The 5404-nt window shown below is 43.4% G+C and overlaps 1 protein-coding gene across 4 annotated transcripts in view; it reads left to right on the top strand.

Moving 5' to 3' along the window:
- Positions 1–5404, top strand: part of DAG1 (dystroglycan 1) — a 62573-nt gene that overhangs the window by 13586 nt on the left and 43583 nt on the right. Inside the window, exon 1 of one of the 4 annotated variants that reach the window (XM_085313411.1) lies at positions 2275–2291. The exons of the other annotated variants lie outside the window; for them this stretch is intronic. The gene's annotated coding sequence lies outside the window, so the exon portion shown is untranslated. Of the gene's footprint in view, positions 1–2274; positions 2292–5404 lie in introns of those variants that run through there. 4 annotated transcript variants of the gene reach the window in all.

The following is a 5404-nucleotide window of genomic DNA, read 5'->3' as shown; positions in this document are numbered from 1 at the left end:
AAAAAAAAAAAAACCTTGATGAATCTGACTAAGGTGAATCTTAAGTGAGAGTGCGGGCAGGTGGGACAAGAGAACTGGAAAGTGCTAGCTTGCTCTCCTTGAGTTGTCCCTGAAGCATTTTTGGCCATAAATTATGGAAGTCTTTTATAAAAATGTAATGTTTCTTGCAAGATCATGTCCAAACCCACTTTTAGGTGCCACAAAATGGCAATAATACTAGTTATCATTTTGTATGGGGAGAAGGAGGTGGCTCAGTGTAGCTTAGTGATGCTCTATAGAAATGTCAGGTAGGGCACAAGTCAGCCACTGTTCAATCCTCTTCAGTAAATGCGGCAGTCAGTGGGGAATAGGGGCTGAATATCCCACGTCAGGACTTAAAAGTGATCACTGCTTGGTATTTCAGACTAACTCAGACAAAATGTATTTAATCCAATAAAATGCAGAGTTTTAGGTAGGCTAGGAAATGTCTGTCTTGTCTGCAGAATGGAGGATTGTCCTGTGGAGCAACAACTCTGAAATGGATTTTGAACCACTTGGGATACAGCTCCATGTGGGCTCCCAAAGGCATGGTTTAGGAAATGACTGGAGTGCCCTGGAGGCATCCAAAGAGCCTTGAGGAGGCACTGGAAAGGGATTGGCTTTGAAGAGAGGCTTGAGACCTGCTACTCTAGGACTATGTCTAGATTTTGTGTGGGTTTTGAAGAATGTTTGCAATTGGAATATGCAGAGGATATTCAGAAATGATTTGCAAGCTGGAGAAAGTGCCCAGAGGAAGGTGAAGGATTGCTTCTTGTTTTTTAAATGATCTAAAAAAGACATGAGACACCAAAGTACAAGTGTTGTCAAAAGGAGACAGTTTTGGCATACTAGAGGATCTTCAGCTTTTCCTCCGTAAAGAGACGGTAACTAGAAGAGGAAACTGGACAAATTCAATTCAGAGGAGCACTTTTTTCTTGATTATTTGCTAGGTGCTTAATAAATGGGAGAAATAGCTATGGGGATACTGTGGCTTTCCCATCACTTGAAGTCTTTGACTCAAGACAACTTGCTCTTCCCAAGCTTTGCTTTAATCAGGCAAGTAAAACTCTAAGGACCTGTGTAACAGATCTCAGTAAATGCTGGCCTTAAATCTGATGTGACCATGTCAAAAACATAATCTAGAATTAAAATGTTGAGGTTCTTATATGACCAACTAAACTAAATGTGAATTTAGCAAGCAAATTTGTTTTTCTTGTCCCTGTCACTTAAAATGAGTTTGGCTGTGTTAAAATCTCTTCTGAGATGTYGATGCATCTCCCAAAGCCCGAAATTGCTGCTTAATTTATGCTGCCTCAATTTGAGCTCGAGTTTCTGGAGCTGAATTTTAATTGTGAAAGTGGAAGCCTGAGCAGAGCGTGGTGTTTGTAGCTGAGTACGCTGGTAAGGGTGGTCTCCGGGGATGCCACCAAACCGGTACATTCCATGGACAAGCAAACCCYGTGACGCTGCTTGAGGCATTTTAAAATCCTGTTAAAGCGGTRATCGTGATCCCTGAACTCTCAGCCTATAATGAGGCAGGAGAATGTCAAATCAGACGGGTGGTTACATATGCAACTGTTCGGAACGCCTTTTAGGGAGATCGGCGGTGTCGCAGGAATCTCTGACCCTCCCGTTGCTCCGAGACCTGCTGGCTTCCATTTGTGGGAAGGCTCCTGGAGCTGGTGGCTCATGTGAACTTTGCATGTGGTGCTAGGGACAAGTATGTCTGGCATTTTGCCCTGGGCATGTTTCAGTGCATGTATAAAGGCCAGCAGGTTTCAGATGTGTTGTAAATTCTCCTCTGGTCCTTTTTAAGCCAGTGTCATAAATAGGTTGAGTCCAGTTGATCTGTCATTTGAAATGATGTAATGATTAAACTTGGCTTCACTCAGCTTCCCTATATTCTGCTGTCTTAGATTTTGTTTTTCTTTTCCTTTAAGGCCYGAGTATTGCGGATACCAGCTGATACATTTAGGCCTTGAAAAAGTTAATTTAACAGAACTGGATGTGAAGCAATGTTCCTCACAGTGAACCAGCACTACCATAGTCTTTCTCTTTTTCCTTTTCATGTAAAAATTCATTGTGTTTGCTCCACTTTCCAAAGAGCTGGTCACGACTGCAGTGCAGTTTAGCACTAGATTTTATAGTTAATGCTCTTTGAAATAATTCCAATGAAGTCCTTTCTCTTAGAAGGACAGGAGGCACTGCATGACCTGCAGCCCAGAGCAAGAGATGAGCTTCGCAGATGCATCAGTGTGCTGGCTTGAGCTAAGGTGGGTTTCTGAATGGCTAGAAAACCAGCATAAAGCTCAGATTRAAGCATTCCTCCTTGTCTGCTGACATTTAGCGTTTAGGTATTTTTATAGTTAACCTGTGAAGCTTTTGTGTACAAACCAGAGGTCCTGGGAAGGGATGAGGAGCAAGCTATTTTTACTCCCTCACAAATAGGGCTTGCCGTGTTTATTTTAAACTCTGGAGTCGCTTAGGCGAGTGTGGGTTTTTTTTATAGTCTTCTACTGTTACTATCAGATAAAAAAAAAAGAAAAAAACCCCAACTCTGGGAATCACAGGAAAATAGGGTGYCCTTGGTGTGCTTGCCTCCTGTGAGACTCTGAGCCTTTGAGAGGAAGCTGCAGGGAGGAGTTAGTGGCTAAGTACTTTGGCATTGCCTCTTTTCGTGCAGYGTGCTACTAGGGTCATTCTCACCAGTGTGTCAGAGGAGGTTTTGCTAAGCCACCAAACTGATGCTAATGATGGACTAGCTGCACCTTCTTTGCATAAACTGCCCTGCGGAGTAAAGGCTGCCTTGCTGGGTGCAATAGTTGGATTAAAAAAGAAAAAGAAAATYAGCTGAGTAACTTGAGAAACGGAAACTTTTGGGAGAAGAGAGGGAAGAACTTGGCCATTAAGCGCTAGATTCTGCAGAGTGTCTTTTTCCTGTGTCTGCTCAAGAAGAGATTCAAGTGCCCAGGTTGACGGCATGGCTTTGAATCACTTTTTGCTGCAGAGAAGTTGCTGGRCAGCAGGAGGTGAAATTAATGAGACTGGCTCATTTTGCTGCTGTCGCCAAAGTCTGAAAGAGAGGATTTAGGTCAGTCCCACCCTAAGAGTGGGAGGAACCAAACTTGGGCCTTGTCYTGAGTCCCGTGTGGCCTGTTCCCTGATCCTGTCTAGGTGGTGTCTGTGGAGGAGCATCCCTTTAATTGAAGGTGTGCTTTACTCAAGCGCACCTCAAATTTCTCAGCTTTGTATCCTGGTTTATTTTCAGAAGTTAAAAGTGCAGCTGATGATGTGTTCACACTGCGGCGCACAGTTTCCAGTTGTGGATCAGAGCCTCCTTGTGTTGGACGTTTTACAAACACGTAAGACAAACAGTCCAGATCGCAAGTACCCACGCAAGGCGTATCTCCTTTCGCCTAACCAAGTTGCCTTAATAGCAGCTAGCTCAAACCTCCAAGCTGGGGGATCCTGGCCAAGCTGCTGCTGTGTTACTTCGCAGGGCTGACTGTCCTCCTTTAGACTGCAGTTTAGAGATGTTACAGAGATATAAGAGGCTATTGATTAAGCAATGCACTGCAAAGAAACTAGTAAATCAATAATAACTTAAGTAATAAACACTAATGTTACTGATTTGCAATTATATCATTTTGCACACCATAAAGTGCGAACTTTTGAACTGTAACACTAGTAATTATTGCTCTTCAATCTTATGAATCACACTACTACTGAACTGCAAGTCTATCACCCTTCCCTCCCATGCTGCTTAGTGTTAGGGTGCAAGTCTGTCCATCTTTATCCTCCCACACTGAATCCATAGTCCATAGACCATATAGTCTAGTCTGTAGTCCGTAGACCATGGTCGATAGACCGGATGGAGAGCATGGAAGGTTGCCCAAAGGAGTTCCCTATGGCGTCTGGGTCATTGCTGTCCGTAGGTGTCTGCACTGCTACAGTCAGAAGAGTCACACTCCTTTCTTTTTTTTTTTAGTCTGATATTATACCTTATTCTTCATCTTTTTCTGTTTCTGAACCCACCTTTTCACTGCTCTTGTCCCTCCCTTTCCGTGCCCAAAGTGCCTCCCAAATGAACAGTTTTATTCCTTTTTCCTCACTGGTGTCAGTGCTGCTACATCCATACCCAAACTCATGTTTACATTGCTGTTGCTTAGGCATTAATAGCTTTATACTATCACTCTGTTGCTGATATGTTAAAATTTGGTTCATCGTACTGGTGTATTGGTTACCTTACATGCTCTCTAAGACAAATTGTTCTGCTTTAGCCTTGATTCTTATGTCCAGTTAAGCACAAACAGTTTCTTACGTGTGGACAGTGTGCATACCACTGCAACAGATTAACGTTTTTCATGCTGTTTTTATGTTCATGCACCATCCTTACYCTCAAATTGTTTGAATTCCTCCTCTGGTGCCCTGGAGAGGCCTTTGCTGCTATGAGAACTGGTTCTCCACCAGGACATCTTGCTCACATCTGCCCCTGAAGAATTTACAGCCCAGGTTGTAACGATGTGAAAGGAGATAGAGGGATCATGTAGCCTGGACATTCCCCTTGAAGCAAACTGAYGTACCTTCAGCCACTGAATATGAATAACCTGATTTAACTGGTAATTCTTGAGGCATGCTGGCAAGGAATTACCTCCTGACACTTATTTAGCCCAACACGTGTGCTTTCTTTCTGTCTGCCCTGCAGAGCTCTTAAACATGACTTCAGTGCCTCCAGGGGTGTGTGTTTGTTTCCCCCCTCTTTCAGTAGCAACCAAGAGCTTGAAGAGCAGGAGTTTTTGTGGTGAGGGTTGGTATTCCAGCTTGGTTAAACTCCATTCAGTTGACTCCAGTCTGGCTCTCAAAAAAATAGATGAGGCAACCAGGCTCTTGGTGTGTGTTCTGCTCTCTGAATGAGTGTTTGGCCACAGATATGTGCTGTGTGTTTTTTTGATTAAGTAGGTCTGGATTTATTTATGAATATTATTTGTGCACTGTCACATGTCTACATAAATCTGTTCTGAAGGTTAAGATGCATCTCTGGTGCCCAAGAATTTACATCCCTAAGGGGATGAGAGGCAAAGCAACCATCAATTTGGATATGGGCTCTGACCTTTAAGTTATCCCCCGTTATTTGCTGGAGCTTTGGACCTTTCAGAATTGCCGACCGCACTGTATGGGTTTTCCCCGTCCACCTGTTGGGCAGAAAGGATTGGATATCAATGTGGATCACTGTGTTTGGATTGAAGGGGTGTATGGTTTTAGACCTGTCTTTACATGGGCCTCTTGAAGTCTTTTGACATAAGTTTGTCCTGAAGCTCCATATTTGCAGGCAAGATGCCCAGGTTAGGATGCAGGATGATTCATTTTCCCTCTTTACACCTCTGCC

Source organism: Rhea americana, unplaced genomic scaffold (genome assembly GCF_003343005.1).
Source record: "Rhea americana isolate MKP2758 unplaced genomic scaffold, rheAme1 scaffold_384, whole genome shotgun sequence".
Classification (NCBI taxonomy): domain Eukaryota; kingdom Metazoa; phylum Chordata; class Aves; order Rheiformes; family Rheidae; genus Rhea; species Rhea americana.
This window is presented reverse-complemented; position numbering and strand designations above follow the sequence as displayed.